At 40.5% G+C, this 25,306-nt stretch overlaps 1 long non-coding RNA gene across 2 annotated transcripts in view; it reads right to left on the bottom strand.

Moving 5' to 3' along the window:
• Positions 1-8,941: 8,941 nt before the first annotated feature.
• The window catches only part of LOC147998381 (uncharacterized), a 38,354-nt gene continuing 21,989 nt past the window's right edge, over positions 8,942-25,306 (bottom strand). For both annotated transcript variants that reach the window (XR_015646789.1, XR_015646788.1), the window contains one exon: positions 8,942-9,713. This is a non-coding gene — a long non-coding RNA (uncharacterized LOC147998381). The remainder of the gene's footprint in view (positions 9,714-25,306) is intronic.

Raw genomic sequence — 25,306 nt, 5'->3', positions numbered from 1 at the left:
GCAGCTCACAGAATTCAGGGAGACATTTATGTTTACCAGTTTATTCTAGAAGCCTTAACAAGGCCCACAGATGAAGAGATGAACAGGATGCGTGCTGGAAGAGGTTCAGAGATCACATGCCCTCTCTAGGGTACTACCTTCCAGGAATCTCTACTTGTTCATTTGTCTGGAAGTTCTTTGAATCTTTCTTGGGTGTTCTTTATAAAGGCTTCATTATAGAAACGTGGTTAATTAAATCCTTAGCTCTTGAAATCAGGTCAACCTTTAGCCCTTCTCTCCCCTGAGGTTGACTGGGTTAAACTAAAAGTTGCAATTTGTAATTTTGTTGCAGGTCTTTCTGTTATCTATTTCCAATCCTCAAATTCCAAGGGACAACTAATCACTAGTGACCTCATTAGCATGTGAAAGGACACTTTTGTCTTTGAACCTGGGACTGGATAGGCCATGGACCTAGGGGAATACTAAATCCTATTGTTCTGCTAAAGGAACACAGCATTCAAATGACTCCTAATAACATTCTGTTAAATGCATAGATCAGAGTCTCACTCAGCCATCATCAGAGAAGCTCCTACCTCTAGTAGATGGGAGTAAGTATAGAGACCCACAACTGGACAATGTGCAGAAAGTGGGAGACCTTGGAATACCCAATCCTAAATGAAATGTTTCCACCAAACCTCTCCCTTCAGGGTTCAGAGGACTTTGCTCCAGAGGAGGTAGAAAGATTATAAGGGACAATTGGGATGGAGGACATGGAAAACAAAAGGGACAACAGACCTTCCAGACACAACAGGACCAATGCACATATAAACTCAAAGAATGGTGACAGCATGACAGGGCTTACAATATTCAAAATCAGATAGGTTCCAGCAACAAGAAGTGAGCATGAGCCCCATCCCTAATAAAGAAACTAGTTTCAATTGAGAACTACTCATAAAGGAAAAATTCGTTTTCTCCAATGGAGTCTTACTGAGTAAGCAAACCACACTTAAGGGAGCCCCTCTGCACTTAACAGTAGACAGCCATTTCAAAATGAACGCAGTGGTATTTTGGGAGGCTTTGTCTCTAACCTTATAAGTCTTTTGATTATATATGATGGTTTCTGGTTTTGTGGGGTTTTTTTGGTGGGTGGTTTCTGTGTGTGCATATATCAAGGGTGTGTGTGTGTGTGTATGTGTGTGTTTGTGTGTGTGTGTGTGTGTGTATGTGTGTGTGTACATGTATGTAATTTTATATTTGCCAGATTGTTTTCGAAAGAGAGAGGGGAAGAAGTTATAGCATTGAATAGGTAGGAGGTGGGGAGGATTTCTGAGGAGATGAGGGAAGGAAAACTGTGACCTGAACTTCAATACAAATTCATGACAGGTAGTGGTGACATATGCCTTTAAATCCAGCACTTGAGAGACAGAGGCAGGTGGAGATCTGTGAGTTCAAGGCTAGCATGGTCTACAGAGAAAGTTCTAGGACAGCCAAGACTATACAGAGAAAACTTGTCTCAGAAAATAAACAAAACAAAACAAACAAATAAAATCAATATTCATAATAAATGCCCTGCAAACTTGTTTTTTTTCCTGTTTACCCCTCCACGTGCTTTTTATTTCTTAAGATTTGAAAAAGAACTACTTTGTTTTTACATGTCAGATAAAACATTTCTCTAAATGTTGCTGTTAATAGAAATGAAGCATCATGACTGGGATAAGGTCAATTCCTATTCCCTTTTCCATTCTTTTCTTTGGTTTAGAAAATAAAACTGTTAAGGGCTTATCTAGAAACATTAGAGCATTTTTTAATTTATATTATCATTTAGAATATTTTTTGAGATACAGGCTAACCATGTAGCCCTAACAGGCTTGAAACTCGCTGTAGGCCAGGCTAGTCTCAAACTCACTGAGATTTTTCTACCTTTGCGTCCTGAGTGTTGGGATTAAAGATGTAGGCCATTAAGACTTGGTTCATACATGGGCACTGGAAAAAATTTCCTGAACAAAACACCAATGGCTTATGCTCTAAGATCAAGAATCGACAAATGGGATCTCATAAAACTGCAAAGCTTCTATAAGGCAAAGGACACTGTGGTTAGGACAAAACGGCAACCAACAGATTGAGAAAAGATCTTTACCAATCCTACAACAGATAGAGGCCTTATATCCAAAATATACAAAGAACTCAAGAAGTTAGACCGAAGGGAGACAAATAACCCTATTAAAAATTGGGGTTCAGAGCTAATCAAAGAATTCACAGCTGAGGAATGCCGATGTGGCTGAGAAACACCTAAAGAAATGTTCAACATCTTTAGTCATAAGGGAAATGCAAATCAAAACAACCCTGAGATTTCACCTCACACCAGTGAGAATGGCTAAGATCAAAAACTCAGGTGACAGCAGATGCTGGCGAGGATGCGGAGAAAGAGGAACACTCTTCCATTGTTGGTGGGATTGCAGACTGGTACAACCATTCTGAAAATCAGTCTGGAGGTTCCTCAGAAAATTGGACATTGAACTGCCTGAGGATCCAGCTATACCTCTCTTGGGCATATACCCAAAAGATGCCCCAACATATAAAAAAAGACACGTGCTCCACTATGTTCATCGCAGCCTTATTTATAATAGCCAGAAGCTGGAAAGAACCCAGATGCCCTTCAACAGAGGAATGGATACAGAAAATGTGGTACATCTACACAATGGAATATTACTCAGCTATCAAAAACAATGACTTTATGAAATTCATAGACAAATGGTTGGAACTGGAAAATATCATCCTGAGGGAGGTAACCCAATCACAGAAAAACACACATGGTATGCACTCATTGATAAGTGGCTATTAGCCCAAATGCTTGAATTACCCTAGATGCCTAGAACACATGAAACTCAAGACGGATGATCAAAATGTGAATGCTTCACTCCTTCTTTAAAAGGGGAACAAGAATACCCTTGGCAGGGAAGGGAGAGGCAAAGATTAAAACAGAGACAGAAGGAACACCCATTCAGAGCCTACCCCACATGTGGCCCATACATATACAGCCACCCAATTAGACAAGATGGATGAAGCAAAGAAGTGCAGGCCGACAGGAGCCGGATGTAGATCTCTGCTGAGAGACACAGCCAGAATACAGCAGATACAGAGGCGAATGCCAGCAGCAAACCACTGAACTGAGAACAGGACCTCCGTTGAAGGAATCAGAGAAAGAACTGGAAGAGCTTGAAGGGGCTCGAGACCCCTTATGAACAACAATGCCAAGCAACCAGAGCTTCCAGGACTAAGCCACTACCTAAAGACTATACATGGACTGACCCTGGACTCTGACCTCATAGGTAGCAATGAATATCCTAGTAAGATCACCAGTGGAAGGGGAAGCCCTAGGTCCTGCTAAGACTGAATCCCCAGTGAACTAGATTGTTGGGGGGAGGGCGGCAATGGGGGGAGGATGGGGAGGGGAACACTCATAAGGAAGGGGAGGGGGAGGGATTAGGGGGATGTTTGCCCGGAAACCGGGAAAGGGAATAACACTCGAAATGTAAATAAGAAATACTCAAGTTAATTAAAAAAAAAAAAAAAAGACTTGGTTCGTTTAGGACATTTTAGGCAAGATCTCAGAGCCCAAACTGGCCTTTGACTCACAGCAATTCTCCTGCCTCAGCTTCTTGTGTAGTTGAAATACACCACCATAGAAACACAAACTTATTTAACCAAAAGGTTGTGTTTTAATGTGGGAAAACTGTATTGAAACTTGTTTTCTGTCTACAGTAGATAGAGGAAGGCACTGAATTTGTAGTGCTGTCCAGGCAGCTACGGATGGAAACTAATGCTGTTCTGTTAGTGCGTCAAATATTACACAGGAAAACCTGACATCATGGCACAAGCCAACATGGCCCCCTTTTGGGGCCTATATACCCAATGGGTAGTGGCAGTCAGGCTCTTTTAGATGTGCAGATATATGCTTTTCAGTAGGCCCTGTTGTAAGAGCTTGGCTGTGTCTTTGTCCAGAGAAGCCAGGAGACAGGCACTCCAGGACGTTGCTGGTCCTGTCTTCCCCCACACAGAACTGGGGAGACAGCTTGCTTAACATTGTTTTTATATTTAACATTATCTTAAAAATGATGACAAAAATTAGATTTTGTCCAGGTTCTCTATCTTGTCATGCTCCCCATTTTGAGAACACATCTCTATCACTACCATAATTGAATGTGTACCCAGCTTCACAGAGCCACCACTGCTAGAAATGGATCTTAGCTTCAAATACTAAGCTACTGAGTAAGAACAGAATTTAGCAGCCTACAAGAGAGGTTTTGTTCTCAATACCATTTGAATAAATAAATACATCTGAGTAAATAGGAAATGGATACAGTCTATTCATCATCTGGGCACAGTCCTTTAATTGTTTTGGCTTCCTCAAAACAAGCAGGGTGCTCTTGTGGCTGGGTATATGGCACAAGTGGACAGCACTTGCCTGGAGTGCATGAGGTCTTTGCTTTTGTCCCCAGCATCTCAGAAATAAAATAAGGAAAATACAAAGACAGCACTCTCTTGAGTCTGTATTCATCACAACATTCACTCTTCATTATTGGCTGGTTCTACCATAAAGGGAAAATTAATCAATTACCTCCACAGTTCACCATGTAACTATCCTTCAAATGCATTCACCCATCCTTTACTTTATTTTCTTTGTTGCTTTCTGATAGAAGAGACAACAGGGTACATATTCCTGCAGAACAATAGATTATTATCTTAATTATAGTTGCCTGGTGTTTTCTACACTTTCACCATTTTATTAAAAACAATTATCTGAGAAGAACCAATCTTTTGTAATACCTACCCCATTGTTCTCATTTCTCTCCGATTCTGATGAGGTCTTTTCAAAGGGTATTTTATTCATAATTACAGCCTATAGGGCAATTGCTCAGAAACTGAGTCCAGGAGATATTTTGCTGAGATTAATTTTTCTTGTACTTCTTGATCCAATTACACCTTTATTTTTTAACCACTAGCAACTTAATAAACCTATTTTATTTCTGTGAGCCAAGCATACTATTACTAACAATTAACATTAAAGCATATTTTAAAGAAGGAATATTTTTAAAAAGTATTAAATAGAAACCATGCTTTTTTGTTTGTTTATAAAATGAACCTACCCCTGATGCATGTCCAGGTAGAAGAAAACAGGCTTTAAATTCAAATCTTCTCTGGCTATGGTGAACATTAGTTATAGCTTATCCCAAAACTTTATGGCACTGGAACTGAGCTTTTAATTTTTTTAAAGATAGGGTTTCAGGACAACGAAGTGGCTTTGCAAGGAACTGTGTTAGCCACCAAGTCTTGTGGCTTGTCTGCAATCACCAAAGTCTCCACATATGTGTGTCATGAAATGTGCATGGCATCCTCAAATAAAAACATGTCACTGACAGATGTAAAATTAGCTTATCAGTGAAGAGAACTTCCTACTCTTGAGGAGGATCTGACTTTAGCTCCCAGTTCCTATGTGGTGGCTCACAACTGACTGTTACTCCTGTTCTAGATGACTGATGCTCCCTTTTCTGAACTTCATAAGCATTGGACACACATGTGGTATGCATACATGTAGCAAAAACATTCATACATATGAAATAAAAATTAATAAAATTTAAAAACCTGAGATCTCTGTGCTGCCTAAGCTAGCCTGGAATCCCTGGTCTTAGCATTCCTCTGGTCTCAGACTCTCCAGTAGGTGAAGCAATGTGTGCATGCCATACTGTACCTAGATTGAGCTGTCTTTCAGGTGTCAAATCTGGTTAAAATATATCTGGATGAAAAGGCTAAGCACTCTAGTTTGAAGGAAAACAGCATATCTGAGCCAGAGACTTCAAATGACAGTGTTCTGAAGTATACTCAGGAGCAGAATCATACAACCCTCGAGTTTTTATCTTTCAGACTTTTTGATTATGCCTCAGAAGAATACAGTTTAACAAAATTTTTCCAGCACATCCCCACACCACAAATTATATAGCTATGTGCTTCATTAAATATTTCAGCCAATGACAGACTACATCCGTGGTGGTAGTCCCTTATAGCGTGCATGCACTAGTGATGTCATAGTTGTCTTACTTGTGAACATGCATTTTGTAAGTTCTGTTTATGTCTATCATAGACAATTTCAGAAATACATAAAAGCGAAAGTAACCAGAGGTGTGTCACCTTTGAAAGAGTGTTTGCTTGGCATGTCTGAAGGCCTTGGTTTGATCCTCAGCACTTCATAAATTCAGCATAGTGATGCGTACCTATAAAGCCAGCTTTCTGGACTCTGCAGGAGAACCAGAAGCTAAAGATCATCCCTGACTATGTAGTGTGTTCAAGGTAACTATCATTTATGTTTTTGCTGTTGGGGGCAGGGTCTTGCTATATAACCCATGTCTTGAACTCATGGTCATCCTCCCTCAGTCCTTCCACCTATCCCAGTGCTAGGATCTCAGGTATACACTCCCCACTTCCTGGTTAAGCAAAGTAAAATATTGGTGGAGCTCTCAAAATGTTCTTCAATCACTTGACTTTGTACATGGAAAGTATTGTCTACCCAGTACCTCTAAAGTACTGGTGTTCCACCTCTCATCAACATTCAGGGAAAACAAAATTTTGCAAAGCCTGTCTGATCCTACCAAGCAAGGATTAAACACTACGACAGCGACTAAAGAGAACTTTCCCTGTGATAACAAGTCCATGTAAACCCATGGATGATTTGAAAAGCAGGATACTACCTCATACACAAAACAGACTGAAGCAACATTTCCCATAGCGCCATGAAATCTCACTATATAAATGGCTCATCAATTCTGTAAACAGTTTTCCATCGCCGCCTGTGTAGGTTTATTTCCATTTTTCACTACTGCAAGCAAAACTGTTATAAACATCCTCACGAAGACATCTGTTCATAAATTTAAAATGATTTCCTTTACATAAATACTTAGAACAGAACTGCTTGATCAGCATGTACACTTAACATTTAAGGATCTCGATAATTATTTTCCATATGCCCTCCAGAAAGAATAAACTATTTATTTACTTATTTTTCTCTTGAGATGAATGAGGATGTAGCCCATGCTCACTTTGTAGTCCATGCTGTCCTAGAATTCATTCTGTAAACCAGGTTGGCCTTGAATTTATAAGCCTCTTGCCTCAACCTCCCAAGTGCTATAATTACACGTGTGTGCCACGATGGCCAGGTACAATATACCAATTTCAACCCTGCATCAGTAGTAAATAAATGTCTCCATTGTCTCAATCTTTCACCAGCAGTACGGTTTGGATGGATATTTTCCTGAAGAGTCCCCTAGAAGTGCTGAATGCAACTCAAATGTGCTAGAGTTGGATAATATTTAGATTTGGCTACGTTTGAAGATGTTTCTTGGAATAATCTACTATAAGGAATGGCCAAACTTTTCTTAAATATTACATCATTTCTATGAGGTTAGTGTGATGAACTCAGTATGTGTCTTAGTCAGGGCTTCTATTGTTGTGATAAGACACCATAACCCAAAGCAATCTGGGGAGAAAGGGTCTATTTCAGCTTAGAACTCGTGTGTCACACTCCGTCACTGAGGGAAGTCAGGGCAGGAACTCAAGGCAGGAACCTGGAGGCTTGAACCAGGGCAGAGGCCCCAGAGAAATGCTGATTACTGACTCACGCTGCTTTCTTATACTACCAGGAACCCCAAACTGTGGTGGATCCAGCACAGTACATGTACTATTATTAGTTCATGGATATGTCTGCTATAAACTCAGATTGTCTACATTTACAGCCTGGTTCTTATACTCACTAGCTGTATGGTTAGACAAAGTCATTTAATTTCTATATGGTCATTTACTTTAAAAATGGAGATAGTCATACTACTACTACTACTACTGCTGTTGCTACTACTACTACTACTACTACTACTGCTGCTACTACTACTACTACTACTACTACTACTACTGCTGCTGCTGCTGCTACTACTACTACTACTACTGCTGCTGCTACTACTACTACTACTACTAGTACTACTGCTACTACTACTGCTACTACTACTGCTACTACTACTGCTACTACTACTGCTACTACTACTACTACTGCTACTACTACTGCTACTACTACTGCTACTACTACTGCTACTACTACTACTACTACTACTACTACTACTGCTACTACTACTGCTACTACTTTCTTTACAGTGCTATGAAAATTAAACAGATTAACACACACACATAATTCTCTCCGAATAAGCAGTGGCCATGCTAGAGAGATGGGAGCTCATCAGTTGAGAGTGCTTGCTGTGCAGTCGTGAGGTCTTAAGTATGATTAGAGAGCTATTGGTTACTTGCCAGAGTGTGTGCACAGTTAATATAACCTTAGCGTGATTGTGCCAGGCCGGCCATGGTTGTGGTTCCCAGGCATCAGAGCTGGGTCGGACTCTTTGGTTTCATCCCTCTGTTGAAAGCTGTGTGCTGCCTTCTGGTACTGTGAAAGCTGGTCCCAAGGGAGGGGACATCCAGATAAGTTCCAACTCTGATGCTTCTGGGCACTGTGTCGAATACCTGGTGTCTTCAGCAATAGAAACTTACCTTCCATGCTTGGGAGGCAACAGTACCAACAGTAGCCTAGGGCAGTGGTTCTCATCCTTCCTCATTCTTTGACTCTTTAATATAGTTCCTCATGTTGTGGTAACCCCCAACCATAACATCACTTTTGTTCATATTTCATAACTGCAGTTATGTTACTGTTATGAATTGTAATATAAATATCTGCATTCTCCAGTGGTCTTAGGAGACCCCATGGAAGGCCATTTGACTCTTAAAGGATTTGTGATGCACCAATTGAGAATCTCTGTGTTTTTAGGGTCTCTGCCAACTCTGACCAGCAACTCAGGAGGGCCTGTGTCATGCCTGGTGTTTTGGGGTGTTGTTTTTTTTTTGTTTGTTTGTTTGTTTGTCTTTTCTTTTTCAGATGGTCTTTGATTCTTGGAGGAGGCATTGGATGGGAAGATTTCATTTAAGCCATATTTGTATACTTACACAGTGACTTCCTTTTATCATAGGTCTTTTTAGGTAGATAGTTAATAGTGTGACTAGGACATCCTTACTGCTATGTTACCCTCCTCCATCCTTCTTCTGGAGCTTTGCCCTCTCCTCTCCCTAATTATAGCATTCCTATTTAACTCATTTCCCCCATCTCTATTGCTTCTCCACTCCTCCAGCCAGGCCATGGCCCCTTTTTACTTTCCTGGTTTCCACAGTTACTCTGTGACATGTACGGACATCTGGAGTTCTGGAGCTAGGCCCCTCCCATGAGACAAACATGGGAGATTTGTCTTTGTGGGTCTGGGTTACCTCACTCAATCCGGTCTTTTCTGCTTACCTCCAGATTTCCTGATTTCATTTTTCTTTACGGCCGAATAGTATTCCCCAGTGCACATGTACCACAATTTCATTATCTATTCATCTGCTGATGGACAGCTAGGTTGTTTCCAGTTCCTGGCTCTTGTGAATAGGAGCAATGAACAGGGTTAAGCTGGTATCTGTGGAGTAGGGCAAGGAGAGCTTTGGATACATGTCAAAGAGTGGTATATTGGGCCACAAATGGAACTTGTTTTTGACTGAATGAATCCACACAGCTCTGGGTAGCTTGCATTTCTTAGCAACTCAGCAGCAAATGCTTTAAGTGCATTAAGTCTTAGTGACAAGTTGTCTCAGTTGATGAATCATCCAAGCACTTTCTGAAACAAGATTTAGAACATGCATTTATATTGGTTTATTTACCCTTTTTGCAAAAAAAAAAAAGTTACCCAAGCCTGCCTCCCCCCCCCCCCTCTCTCTCTCTCTCTCTCTCTCTCCAATTTCAATATCAGCCCAAGTGCCGGAGATTCAGCCTGTGCGGCATAAAAGACAGTGATTACAAGGCTGAAGAGGTATAGGCAAGCGCCTCACAGATGGCCCCCGTTTCCCATATATCCTATCCACAACAATGTAATACTGACACCTACCATCACCCACTATTTTGATATCTCTCTGCAGCAATAAAACGGTGGCATAAATGAAAAACTTTGAGAGCAAACACATTTCCACTGTCTGTCATCATCTTTGGCCTCTTTACTACTTGCATGTGTATATTGGATGTAATCTTACCTCAAAATTTTTATGGGGATGTCTCCTTCATTTCAGTTCTATAATAGTTAAATGTTCAACAAGCAGAGGCACGTGATACTCTTTTATCTGAAACACCCTTCATTTTCACCTTATAACTATAATTGCATTTGTCGGAAACAATGAGAAAGAAAAAAATCATTGTTGGTAGCAAATTTTAATGTGGCCAAAAAGGGGGCAAGGCATACTTTGAAGGTATCCTACCATGAAGCTTAGGACTAAGTCCTTGGGGAATAGCTCTACTTACTTATTTTTAGAGGCCTTCCCACTTTTAGTTACAGGAGCCACGATATAAATGCATTCTCAAATGAGATTAGAGGTTAATTTAAAGCATAGAATCCAGAGAGTGTGCTATACATGTACAGAAATCAATCCCAAGGTTTGGACATGCTGTTTTCTGCTGGTTGATGACAAACTCCATTGCCATCAATTTTCCCTTCACAGTGACATCATTATATGAAAAGCAGTTTGCTGAGAGGTAAACATGGCTGGACCCCAGAAGTTCTCTGTCTCTGTAGGAGTCTGCGCACAGCTTAGTTATTACGGCTTCTAATCATCTATTCAGTGCTATGAGGCATTCAGGAAGAATCTTGTTCCAAATGAATTTAGACTTTGTATCAGGCATATAGACTGCCATTTAGATGTCCCTGCATCTTTCTGATTTTCTTCTTGTACTTCTTTGTGGCTCAGCCCTGGCTCACAGAGAGTGGTTTCCCTCTTCCCTCCCATTCCTTCTCTCCCCTTCCCTCCATGTCTCCTCCCTCTCTACCCTCCCTCCCTCCCTTCCTCCCTCCTTCCCTTTCTTCCTTCTGTTCCTCTTTTCTGTTCATCAAACCCTTAAACCATTAGCCAAAATGCAGAAACAGAATTCAGTAAACCTTTGACCCTGTTTACATCCTCCCTGACATAGTTCTGTACCATTTCAAAGCAGCAGGGACATTTTCACAGAGCTGTGGTCACTGAGCACATGATGCTTTGTGCCCTGCTTGTCCCAATTAATGTTATTTCATACAGACATTTCCACATATTGAAGCAAGGCACCTGCTTGACTAACTGTAGAACTGATACAATATTCTTGGCTTGGCCAGTCTCCTTACTGTTGGGCATTTGGGTTATTTCCAAGTCTCCCCTATAATAAATGGCCATGTAATAAATAGTCTCATAAAATTACATTTTCTCTTTTGGATTATTTCTAGGGGACAGAGTTTCATAAATAAAGTACCACGTCACAGGGTGAGCATGGGATTAGAGCTCTTACCTAAATCCTGACCATGAGGCTAGGACCAGTTCAGGTTAACTCAAATTGTTTTCATATTTTGTCTCTCCCCATATTTTTCACTAAACCATTGTTTGTTGTGGCTTGAAAGACTTTTTTTCCACTATGACTTCTTTTTTCCCCTTTCTTATCTAGAATTAAAATTACTAATTAGTTAGTGTTAGGGAGATGACCAGATCTTTTGAGGAAAAAACACATTAAATCCTCATTTGAAAAATGAAGGATTTCATTTGCACCCCGTGGCTAGTCAGTGTGAGTCAGCCAATAGCCTCTGGTCACTGCACTTGGGATGGAATTCTGTCACAGGCTCCTGTGGGCTTGTCTGGGACTGTCTGATTTCATTCCTCTCTTTTGATGTTTAGAAATAAAGTTTCATTGTGTGAAGACTGATTTCTTTGTATAATCATTCATTCACTCTACAAACATTTGTTGCCTAATCCACGTTTGCTCCTCGTTGGGCATGGGATGTGCCAGGCACTGCCAGAGTGGGCCCAGTTTATCCATATCTGAGTAAAGGGTGCCAGGGCCAAACCGTGGCTGTGCTGCACCTTTGGGCACAGCTGGCCAAGTGCACGCAAGCACGGCCTTTACTCTGAACAGTGCACCATTTATATCGAATTTTTAAATTGCAGACACAATTATTTACATGCTGAGTTCCATACCTTTGCAAGAGCTCAAGCTGTCAGCATAATATATCTCATTACAACTAACACTGGGCATGGAAAAGATTACTTTCCAAGGCTGTGAGTGCAAAACATCAATTAAGCATAGGAGAGAACAGTTAGCTGGCATGTGTTTGAGCTTTTGCACCTTTGGGAGGGAGGGAAAATGCACGCACTTAATCTTTTATAGCTGCATCAAATGAGAAAGGAGAAAACAAAGGCACTCCAGTTAGGCTAGTGGATTCCTTAATCATTCAAATAAGTCCATGCCTCCCTTAAGTGGGAATGCACAAGGTGTCCTCTTCAACATGGGTCAACATACAGTAGAGGCATGGCCACACTTGGGTGGGAGGCTTCAGAAGTCAATAACAGTCTTATCCAGCTTCAATGCTGGGAGCGCGTTGGAGAAATCACCTTTCTCCGTGTCACTTTTGATTTCTTTCCTACAACAAGAGAAAGGCCAGATGCAAGCAACGGTGAGGGAGTACCACCCTCTGTGTGTGGCCTTAGGATGTAGAATCAGAGGGTTGTTCTGTATAAAACTTTTACTAAGCACCTCTAATCCAATGTTCCTGCTTGTTCCTATAGAGAAATGATTAAATGGAGAAGGGTGAGCTTATAACTTCTTTCTTTTTAGTGTTATTAGTGTATGTGAGAGATGGGGTGGAGATAGACCTCATGCCACATATCTGAAGGCTCAGGGCAAGTTGTGTGGAGTCAGTTCTCTTCTTGCATCTTTGCAAGGGTTTCAGGTTCAAACTCAGGCTGCCCGGGTTGCATGGGAGCTGCCTTTTCCTGCTGAGCCATCTCACCAGCCCTAGTGTTTGGATTTTTGAATAGAGAAATCAATAGAATGTGAATGTGAATGGATTATTACTTCACGACAAACGGTTAATTCTGTTAGCTATAGAGACATTTTGGTCATCTAAAAATGTCCGAATCTTACCAAGGTTGATGTTAAGGACCTTCTATTGCTCCTCTTGTTTTTTGAAACAGGATCTTTCACTGAGCCTGGAGCTCATGGATTCTAGCAGAGTAGCTGGCCAGGCAAGCCACAGGGCTCCTTGTGTTTCTACTCAGCAGTGCCAAGTTTACAGAAATTCATGTCCAGCTTTTTATATGGGTACTGAGGATTCAAACTCATCTCCATATTCCTGCACAGCAAACACTTTTCCCACTGAGCCATTGCTCCTAGCTCTATAAGCAGTTTCTGAGATACACGGGAAGAAAGGACAGGACTCTAGTATTTACTACGATGTACCTCACAGGTAGAGTAGATAGACAAGAAGGTCCTGGAAAATCCTAACTGGCATTCAACCACAATGAGGAGCTGATGGGTCAGGGGATCAAAGGTTTTCTGTGTTTTGTATTTTTTGGACAGTTTCCTATTAACATGAGTTTTATGATGAGTACCTTAATTTCAATACAGGTATATTTGTCTAGTAAATTGATAGCAGTTTAAAAACCAGATCCTGTAGGATGAATAGACTATAAAATTAAGAGCAGCATTATTTAATGCTATATAAAACTTCATATTACTGTGCATTTTAAGGAACTATTCCTCCAGCTGAACGCTTGCCAGATGACTTAAGGAATGCAGCCCTATTACAGACAAACAGGTGCAAAAAATGCATAAATCAAAGAATGCTATGTCTATATTTGTGGGAGTGGAGAACAGGAAATAACAAGTTTTGCTCAATGAAGGTTTCCACTGAGACCAGGTAGAGTGGGAGACTGACTTTGGGGAAGATGACCCGACTGTAGCAACTGTTAATTTACAAGGTCATTCATCCAAAAAAAATTGTGTTTCACAAGTGTAGTTGCAAACCATAACATGGTAGGTTTTTTTTTTTTTTTAGCTTGGCAATAAACTGCTTTAAAAGTGAAAACTAGCCAATAGCACTGGTAGTAGTTTGTAATGTTTTGCTAGGGGAAAGTCTAAGTACTAAGTCCTTTGGCTAAGTACTAATGAAAGATGACACAGATGAAACGACGGCACGGAGGTTTTATTCAGTAGTATATGATCTTTCCTTGGAATATTGTCTCCCCTATTATATGGTAGCTCCCCCTTCTTTAAATTCCCCTTCTTTGTGCTTTGGAAGCTTCTGCAGTAGTAAATTTCTGTATAGATTTTTCAGTGATAGCTACCCATCCCCAGATTATCTCCTCCAGTTTACCCTCCCCCAGTTAATCCTCTCACTCTAATTTCCCCTTTGTTCTTTTATAGCACAGTATTCCACAATATTTTATTTCTCCTTCCCTGGAAGATATGTGCCCCTTCCCTCGCATACACACCAGGTCTTTCACTAGCTACCTAACCTCTGTGGCTCTTCTAAATGAAACACACAGGTCTGATGCTTAAAAGCTAGGGGAGAGGGAAGAATAGGATTAAAATACCTTGGATGACAAATAAAGAAAATGTTTTTGTTTCAAAAAGTGAAAAATTCTGACTCCTCGAAGCTTGAGTGAGTGACAGACAAGTCCTTTCCCTTCAGAGTCCTTTACAGAACTAGGTTTTCCTTGGCTTTGGGAGTGTGTGCTTTGTTGTTGCTTGTGGTTTCTCTCTCCCATGCAGTCAGGGCAGTTGGGTTGGATTTGTTCGTTTGTACAGCTGGTGCTCTCAGGAGTCCGCACATGGAGTGTGAGGTGAGTTTTCTGCCACCTGAGTAACTAACACTGGGGCCTGTGAAAATGTTTTTCTCTGAGATGATCCGTCCCACATCCCCCACTCAATCCAATCTCCCCACAACTGGGAGAGATCTTGCGTAGGGCTGACCTAGCATCACCCCCTCAAGCTCCCTCCTTGTTGGAGGGGGAAGGGTGATGAGAGGGACAGTAGGAGAAAAGAAGAGAGGGAGAGATTTCCATACTGACAGATGTGTCTTGATTAATTGGCATCTATAAAATAGGCTTGCATACCTGCATAGCTCGCAAGAAAGGGTCACCAGGCTAGGACTTGGGAATCAGGTTGTAAACTATTGTCTCAGTTAGTGGCTCTTAACTGTCTGATCTGGAAGCCTATTCAAATGAAGCCCTCCCATGCTGGAGGGGAAAATGCAGACCCATGAGACCATCTGTAGTGTTAGGGTCACTGTGAAATCACACACTGAGAAGCTCCTGAGTTGGATGTGGAATTGAGAATATTCTTCTTCGATGCATTAAGGAAAGTTTGTATCTCCATTTAAATTTGAATACAATCTCTGGGTTTTGAGAAATCATTGTCACTTTGCCAAGTGACAAAAAAAAAAAGAAAGAAAGAAAGAAAGAAAGGAAGGAAGAAAGAAAGAAAGAAAGAAAGAAAAAAAAGAAAAGAAAAATGATTGATCTGGCATTGACTGTAGTGAACAGACATGGCCCCCTAGCTGACTTTGGAAAGCAGCCCAAACTGTTGGGACTCAGCCACCTCAGGCACAGATGTGCTTGCCTTTCTAGAATGGACGTCTTCCAGAAATGCGGCTGTGGTGCCAGCATTTGTAAATTAAAGCATATTTCCCCCATCAACCTCTGCTCTAAACTTACAGCTGCTTTCATGACTGTTTGGCTACTAAGAAGTGACACAAATCACAGTTTAGAATGTGACAAAACTGGGTGATTTTTTTTAAATAAAAAGAAGTGACAAAGGTTTCCAAAAACACATTCTAAGACAAATTTTACTTTGATATTAAGGATTAGAAAAAGGTCTATGTGTTTCCTCAGTCTTTAAATCATTCTCCTAGATAAGAATTTCTTTGAAACCTCAAGGCAATTGACTGCCCCTCTGTAAGGGGGCTCATCATACAGAAAGTCATTTATTTATTTAATCCTGTTTAAGGTAACCAGTACTATGTTTGTTAATGCACTTTTAACTGCAGAATTAAGGACATGCTTTTTCTTTCTGCATAGTCAACACACAAGATGCTGACTGAAGGCCAATTCCTGGAAAAGTTGTTCTATGGGGATATTCCACCCGATCAATTGTACTTACTTGTATTTGGGAAAAAAGCACCAATACTGCGACAGAGTTTCCTTAATTTTCAAAACATTATTTTAAATTTCTTTTAAGTTACTTATGGGCTCCAGAGTAATATTTTCATATGTAACTTGCAACTATCAAACAAGGGTAGTTAGCATATCATTGTTTCAAACATTGAACACTTATTTGTCAGGAGATTGTTCAAAGCATCTCTTCTGGTTATTTTGAAGTAGATATGTTTTGCCCATCCCCTTTCAAGTATCGGATAGCCACAATTACACGTTCAGTGTCTACGAGATCCACTCCTTTAGATTCTATGTAGGAATGCAATCAGCTCTCCGCAATCTTCCACCCCCTTCCCAACTTAGCCTCTTCGCCCCCAGTAGCACTTATTCTACCTTCTGTACCTCCCCTCCCTGCCCTTCTGTGCTTCCTCTTCCTTGCTTAATAACTTGTACACCCCATATATATATATAATATTATGTATATTTCTAATGTAGGAATCTGCATATGAGAAAAAAAGCATGGTCATTTGTCTTCCAGAATCTCGGTTACTTGTCTTCATTTGATTTCCAGTTCCGTCCAATTTCTTGCAACTTGCACCATTCCATTTTCCTTTAGCACCAAGTAAAATTCCATTGTGTACACATGCCACATTTTCCTTTCCATTGATTGTTGATGGACATCTAAGCTGATCCTGCTTTCTTGTTATCATAAATAGAGTGGCAGCAAACATGGATTTGCAGGTATTTCATGTGGTAGGGTTTTAAATGCTCTGGGTACATACCCAGAGTGCTACATCTGGATTATAGCATACTATTTATTGAGTTTTTCAGAAATCTCCACATTGATTTCCATAGCAGCTGTCCTGGTTTCCACCCCCAGCAGCAGTGAATAAAGTGTTCCTCTTTCCCCACATCCATGCCAGTATTTGTTGTCATTTATTTTCTTGGTGACAGCTATTCTGGCTGGGGTGAGATGGACTCTCAAAGTAGTTTTAATTTGCATTTTCCTGATGGCGCAGGACGTTGAGCATCTTTAAAGTGTTTATCAGTCATTTGTATTTCTTCTTTGGAGAGATGCCTGTTCAGTTCATTACCCTGCTTATTGATTAGAAAATTGACAGAGATCATTTTTTTCAGTTTTTTAATACATATTCTTGATATTAGACCCTTGTCTGAGCTTGAAATTTTATTCATATTGGTCCTTTTCATTTATGGCATATGATGTTAATAGTAGGCATATTCATGGAGTTATTTTGAAATAATAAAAAATAAGGCTTTAGATACTTCTAAAAGAATAAAAAACATGTGTAAGACGAAGCTCGCGCTGTCCCAAGGGACCTTCTTCCATGTTTGTTCCTCCACCTGCTGTGGTTTCCCTGATGTTCTGCTCAAAGTTAGATTTTTCTGTCAGTTTTCAATGCAGCTGAAAGTAGCTTTAATTGGTTGCTATATATTTATATTTATGTATATATGTAATAAGTATATGCTTTCCATAACCAATTGTCTACAAAGTCCAAGCTCTGAAAAATTAATTAGTCACAAAATGAAAAAAATCACAATAAAAATGAATCTTTTGTTTTGTTTTTTGAGATAAGTCTCATTTTGTGTCTCTGGCTGTCCTGGAACTGACTAGCTTTAATGCTGACCTTAAACTCACTGAAAGCAGCCTACTTCTGCTTCCTGAGTGTTGTAATTAAAGGTTATGTTCCACTATGTGTGGCCTTAAAAAGAATGCTATGTTTACTTGTTTTGTTTTGTTTTTAAGACAGGGTTTCTTTGTGTAGTCCTGGAACTTGCTCTGTACACTAGGCTGGCCTCAAACTCATAATGATTCACCTGCCTCCCAAGTGCTGGGATTAAAAGTGGGCATTAACACCACTCAACTAAAAAGGATTCTTAAAGAAAAATCCTAACAGTGCAAATAAAAGTTTCTTTTAATTATCAAAAGGTGACATTATATAGACACAGTGTTTGGAAAGCCTATGAAGAGTGTTTGCATCTGTATAATGCTAAGCATTTACATTAAAATGGAAAATATATATTTCTTAGGTAGACAACAACAAATATTTACAAATATCCATAGAACTGACTATTCTAGTTAATTGAAGATATGGCACAAGGCCTAAGGTTACTTATACAAATATGTCACGTAGTCAGTAAAACACAGATTTCATTTTTTCCCAAATTAACATGATACTCATTCACTTGACAGTATTATCTATTGCTGTTTCCAATGAAAACACATATACAAACAATTCCTGGCTGCAGGACATTAAAATTAATTAATCATTTCTCTAATGTTGGTAAATTTATTGTTTTTATTTCAAAACTGTAGTCTACTTATAGAATGGTCTTTCCTTGTAAGTCTTTGGGCACACTGTTAATAAATGCTTTTGCAAATATGATTATGCAAAGAACAAATGAATATTGATTAAACTGAATAATGTATTATTTTCTAGGATAAGTCTATTAAATTAACTCTCAATGAACAAACAGCATGATTAAACTGGCTACTTTTTTGAAGTGATCAGTAGCTTATTTTGCACTTCTATGAACATGCAAACCAAAGTCTAAAACATCACTTAAACTGACATTGTGATTTCATATTTATGATTTTATGTCTAGAAGTAATGAATTTAAGTTCATAAGAAACCTATAAGTTTATGGATTCCTTTTAAAAGTTGTAAGATGTGCACATGAAGAAGAGAAAGAAGAAAAGGAGAATGAGGAGGAAAAGGAGAAGAAAAAAGTCACTGTAACTTCATTAATCAGAGGCAATCATTTAGTACAAGTACTTTCTACTTTTTTTTTTTATTAACTTGAGTATTTCTTATATACATTTCAAGTGTTATTCCCTTTCCCGGTTTCCGGGCAAACATCCCCCTCCCCCCTCCCCTTCCTTATGGGTGTCCCCCTCCCAACCCTCCCCCCATTGCCACCCTCCCCCCACCAGTCTAGTTCACTGGGGGTTCAGTCTTAGCAGGACCCAGGGCTTCCCCTTCCACTGGTGCTCTTACTAGGATATTCATTGCTACCTATGAGGTCAGAGTCCAGGGTCAGTCCATGTATAGTCTTTAGGTAGTGGCTTAGTCCCTGGAAGCTCTGGTTGCTTGGCATTGTTGTACATATGGGGTCTCGAGCCCCTTAGTACTTTCTACTTTTATCATTGCTAAGAATGAGTGTCATCTATCACTGTTTCCAAATGTTTATCTCTTTTCTGCATTATGATAAAAATGTTAACGTTTGGTTTGTTGTTTTTGCCTTACCTGTTCATGTTTTCTTAGGATTCAGGTAATTAATACAATACTGAACAAAACCACTTGCACACCTGAACAAAAATAAGTGTTTTCCATAGCTCCAATGATTAACCAAACTAGTGTTTTACCACTAATTTGTGAGTGTGTGTGGATGACATTTGTGTGCATGTGTTTATATGTGTGAGAGCAGACACACATGTGAAAGTCCATGTAGTCATGATGTGAAGGTGAGAGGACTACCTTAGGTTTTGATCTCTTACCTTTCACCTTGTTTGAAATAGAATTTTATTTTGTTCACCACTGCATATGCCAAGCTAGCAGGCCTGGAGCTTCTGGGGCATTCTCCGGTCTCTACCTTTAAGGAGGTATGAACAATCTGTGCTGGCTAGTTTTATGTCAACTTGACAAGCTAGACTTATCCTAGGGGGGAAAAAACCCAACAATTGAGAAAATCAGATGACAAATGAGAAAACTGAGAAAGATTGAATTGTAGGCAAGCCTACAAGGTACTTTCTCAGTATTGATTTAGGAAGCCCTAGCCTATTGTGCATGGGACCATCCCTAAGTAGGTGGTCCTGGGTTCTATAACAAAGCAGGCTGAGCAAGTCATGGTGAACAAGCCAGTAAGCAGCACTCCTACATCACTCTACTTCAGTTCCTGCCCTGCTTGAGTTCCTACTGATTCCCCTCAGTGATGGAGAACTGTAAGCTGAAGTCAATCCTTTCCTTCCCAGGTTACTTTGGGTCATTGTATGTTTTATCAGAGTAGTAGAAACTAAGATAGGGTCCAAATTCTAGTCATCATGTTGGTCTTTAGATTGTTCCATCTCCTAACTCTCCTGTTCTTCTTCCCTTTGGTTCATTCCCCATTTTTTAGGCAGACCATATTCATTTCCCTCAAACCCTCCCAAGAGTCTCAACACACAATACAATTCAAACCCTATACTGGCCCACTTGAATAGCTGCTTCTGTGAACTACATCTGTTTCCATAGTCTCCGTTTCACTCTTGCCTCACTCACCAGCCTTGGCACACACGTTCTAGCAGAGTTCAGTCTTGCCTAGGAGCTATGCACTTCGACTTTTCCACATGTCTGGCATGTTTCCTGCTGACCTGTAAGTTTTTTTTTTTTTTCCGGAGCTGGGGATGGAACCCAGGGCCTTGCGCTTGCTAGGCAAGCGCTCTACCTCTGAGCCAAATCCCCAACCCTGACCTGTAAGGTTTTTTAGGTCAACTCCCTTCTCAGGAATGTCTTTTGTCCCTACCTATTTCCTTCCTTCTTTCCTTCCTTTATTGTTTTATTGTTTTCTTTGAGACAGGGTTTTCTCTGTACATCCCTGGCTGTCCCAGAGTTTACTCTGTAGACCAGACTGTCCTGGGATTCAGAGATCCACTTTCCTCTGCTGGGATTAAAGGTGTGTCCCATCACCTCCAGGCTCCCTTTCCCTGTCTCTGTCTCTGTCTCTGTCTCTGTCTCTGTCTCTGTCTCAGCCTGCCTATCTCTGTCTTTCGCTCTCTGTTGTTGTCTTTATAGTACTTATTTTTTTTATGGGACATGAAGATGCTAACTAATTATTCCTTAGTTTAACATGTACGTGGCCTTCCTGGGGCATAAACCCCCAGAAGTCAGGAGTCCTGTGCTTTGGCCACTTGCAGTTGTCATGAACCCATGAAACCCCTCTAACAACACTGCTGGTTCCCATAGACAGGATATATTCATTTTGGATAAACTGTTAGAATTCAATACAGTGAATAATGTGGACTATGACTTTGATACTGTCATTTCACCTCTCTGAAGTCCATTTTAAAAAAAAATCTGGAAAATGGTGGCTAATCCTAACTGTTCTCCTTATCACCATTGGATCCCCAAGGTTATGTATCAATGACTCATTGTCCTATCAACATTGTTTAGTTGAAGATGCTTTAACTTGTCAAATTCCAGCTGAATTCCAATAACCACATGCCCCCATCAACTTCCTCCTAAATGCCCAGAGCAGTTCTAGACCTGCTCATTCTGGGCTATTCATTATGCTGAAAATGCCAAGTGACCTTGGACTTATTATATTCTCATTAAACGGATTTAAAATTGCAGTAGAATAATAGATTTGTTCATGGGAAGAAAATAAGTGGTACCTGGTTCCTGGAAAGCTCCCCCTCCCCCTCTCCCTCTCCCTCCCCCTCCCTCTCTCTCCCTCCCCCCTCTCCCCTCCCCCTCCCTCCTCCCTCTCCCCCTCCCTCCCCCTCCCCCTCCCTCCCTCCCCCCCTCCTCCCCCTCCCCTCTAAAGATGGTGTGCATGCCACACTCCTTTCATAACCCAACACTATTTTAAGAGGTCAGCCCCAACAGAACTGTTCCACTCATTGGCCACTGAATAAAATTTCTTGCCTGCTCCATTTGGCTATTCATGGTACTGAGTGTAAAATGACTGTGCAATTCAGTCACATTGCCCTTGGAGGTGAGATTTAAAACAAATACCTGTCCTGACCTTTCTTTGAGTCCTGAAGAATTGTCCCTAAACACTGGCTTTTAGGAAGTCAGAAAAAGAACAGAAGACAAAACGAAGGGCTTGTCCCACACAAGGCCAGTAGAAGGTTGTTACTTCCTTAGTCAATTGCCCTGAATGCCTGCACTGGGCCAAGAGTCATTTCTTACATTCTTCCCCTGGGTATTTCTGCTGCTACCTCTATTGTGAATAGCTCTCCAAGGTCTTCCTTTATGAACAAAGAAGAATGACAACAGGAATAATTAGGCTGGGGTCCACAGTTTGAATTAGAGTGATTTTACTGCTATTATCTTGTTTAGTCACCCCAGTAACACTTCCGGAAGTCATCCCAGCAACACTTTCGGATAGGCTCATTCACTTTTTTACTGAAGAGACGTGATATGACACACCCAAGGTCACACGAGTCAAAACTAGTCCATTCAGAGTCTACCAGGTTGGCCTATGTTCTTGGATAACATGGAAGCTGGATTTTTTTGAGTGCTAAAATGTTGGGCCCTTGGGAGTAAAGTTCAAATTAGACTGATAACCCTCTTTCTAGAAACCTTTCGTGTGATAGGGCAGCAGGGAGTTGAGTTCTGGGTTTCGTCTTAGAGCAGAAAAGCCCTCTATCGCTAGCCACTGTGAGCTTGAAGACCTGAAGAAGTTCAGCTAAGGGCAGGCTGTGAGTGATACCTCTGGCAACCCACAGCCAGCTCAAGGGAAAACGATCTTGGAGGTTTTAAAACATGTTTCAGTGCACCAGAATAAGTGTGTATTTCTAGTAGTAAATTTTCCCCAAACCACACGTTTTATTTTGGTTTGGGCTTTTTGGTTGGTCACCTGAGGCCTAACCCAGAGTTGCGTCTGCAAAGTTGCACAATATCAGTGGCGACAAGAAAGCTTAGCAAGCATAAAGTGTGTGTGTGTGTGTGTGTGTGTGTGTGTGTGTGTGTGTGTGTGTGTGTGTGTGCTATCCACTTTAGAATGTCTTTGAACAACAACTGGAGCTATTTCCTTTGAACTTGCTCTGTGAGGGGACTGTGGTGATAAATGCATAGCACCCGTCTTTGATCCTTGCACGGGTATTTTGGTACCCTTTCAAGACTGCTACCTGGCTGGGAGAAACAGGGCCTGGAAACAGCTCCTGTGCCCTAACTTTGTTTTTTAAGATATGACCTCAGAAGTCCGAGTCACCCAGCAGCAGCTCAGCCTCCACTTCTGGGTTGACACTCCTTGCCTCTAAGACAACTTCCTGGGATTTCTTGGATCCAGGCTCTTCCGATCCCAATTCTCACACACTTAAGAAAGCCTACCTTTCCTTTTATCTGTCTGATTTAAGTGTACAGCTTCAGGGCCTATTCTTCTAAAATGCCTATAGAACCTTCTTTGCCCTGTCTGACTTTCATGCAGAGTAGGTGATCCAGGAATCTCTGTCTCACAGCAGGAATGATTCACAAGCTAGGCACTACATCATATCCGGACCTGGAAGGAGGTTTTTCATTTTATTTTTAAATTTCTTTCTTTATTTGGAAAGAAGATTTTTTGACTATTGCTATCTTTCTCTCATTTTTGGTGCTCAACACAGACATGACTGTTAGCGATTGTTTGTTGAGTGAAGAAGACATGGATGCCTATTGGAATCCATGCCCATTGTGGAACATTTGGAAAGAGAAAGAAGTTTTGAGAAGAGTTGGTATATGAGGAAGTGTGTATTTCCTTAGTACATTAGCCTGTTAACTACACTAGTGTTACCAATAGAACCATCTTATTCTGTGGTAAAGAATTTTTCTCACCACGAGGTGTACACACCTCTAATCTCAGCACTCAGGAAGAAGAATTGGGAGTTCAAGGTCATCTGGAGTTACACGTTGAGATTGTGTTTCAGACACATGAAAGAAACGCAGCCACAAAGAATCATAGCTGTCCCATTATGTATCACCTAGTGCTTAAATAAGTATTCATGGAAAGAAAAGAAGGAAGGAAAGGAGGGAGGGACAGAGGGACAGAGGAACAGAGGGAGGGGGTTTCCCAGGAGTTGATTTTTCAGGCTCCTACTTAGTGAAGTATTATTGTTCTAGACTTTAAACAAGGACTGCCAACTGTACAATCCTTGAGAATCCTCCTTCAAGAGCACAACTCCAGCAGAGATACTGAGACTCAAGTAGCCTTGTGGAGCCCTATGCACGCTCGATCACTCCACCCTCGTTGGGTTGTACCTTGGAAACTGAACTCTGTAGACTATAATTCTTAGGCTTAAACAAAATAATCCTATGGGTATGCAGGGAGCGGGAGTTTGAGATTTGACTTGTTTTGTTTCTTCATTTCCACTTGATTTTTGTCATCGAATTCAGTGTCTACAAAGTCTGTTTACTTTTCTCATTTAACATTCTATATTCTCTGCTTTGTATCCTGCAAATAGGTTGGTTCAACTGCAGCCTCCATGATTGTATCAACAGAACCAGGTCCCAAAGACAGAGGAGAGGCCAATAGTGCATCCGAGAAAACAAATCAATATAAAAAGAAAGTGGAAAGTAATGACTTTGGTCTCAGAGACCTTTGTAGTGAATAAAATTGGAGACTAAAGTGTTCAAAGTGATGGTGGCACAGCATAGGAGTCATACAGACTGTGTTCCTTATTTTATTACTGATGGGTGCTGAGCCTCCCTTGGGGAAGTAAATAAATATCATGTTATTTTTTATATAAAATTGCAGATGATGGCAATGCCTACATCATAGTGTTGGGCTAATGGGGAGGTCAAATACTACATGCAAAACCACCTTAGCACACACTACGTTTTAAATGTTCAATTAAGGCAGCACTAGTGAAAACTCATATATTCCAATGAGATAACATTTCTTTGGTGGCTCTCTGTGGCATAGAGATTGACTATTGAGAATAGTCTCAGTTTTGTCTGCTATTTGCTCCATATTCTGCTGAAAGGAGATTCTGTTGAAGATTCTCAGAAAGGAAAGACTTGCAAAATCTTGTAGATCATGTAGACTCCATACTTATATAATTGTCTATACTTTTGTAAATAAATCGGGAGAAGTAAAAGCTTTTTCTGACATGAAACACCAAGTAATAAATGTTTAATGATGATTAAATTAGAAAAATCACCTCTTGGCAACCATCACAGTAATAATTAATTCAGCCAAGAAACATCAATGGCTGCTCAAATTAGTGGGTAAAGGTTTGATGAGAAATGGAGGATTGACATAGTTTTAGGAATTGACACAGAATATCTAGTAATCACAAAGAGAATAACTTTACAGTGGAGGATCATGGCAAATACTGCTACCCTAATGACATGAACAAAGTGAGCATCATTAGTAAGGACAAATTGAAATCATGTGCCACCTCATAGGATGCTTTGGAAACATAGCATCCTGTTTGTAAAACAGGCAGAGTTGGGATGTCATTGTGAGAAATCTCCAGACAAATTTAAACTAAGGGACATTCTATAAATAAGAAGTGTTTTCTTTAAAAGAGTGTCAAGCTCACAATCACAAAGAAAGATTGAAGAACCAAAAC

The sequence above is a fragment of the Rattus norvegicus genome, chromosome X (genome assembly GCF_021556685.1).
Source record: "Rattus norvegicus strain SHRSP/BbbUtx chromosome X, alternate assembly SHRSP_T2T, whole genome shotgun sequence".
Taxonomy (NCBI): Eukaryota; Metazoa; Chordata; class Mammalia; order Rodentia; family Muridae; genus Rattus; species Rattus norvegicus.
Note: the sequence above shows the minus strand (reverse complement) of the source record. Positions and strands in the feature narration are given on the sequence as shown.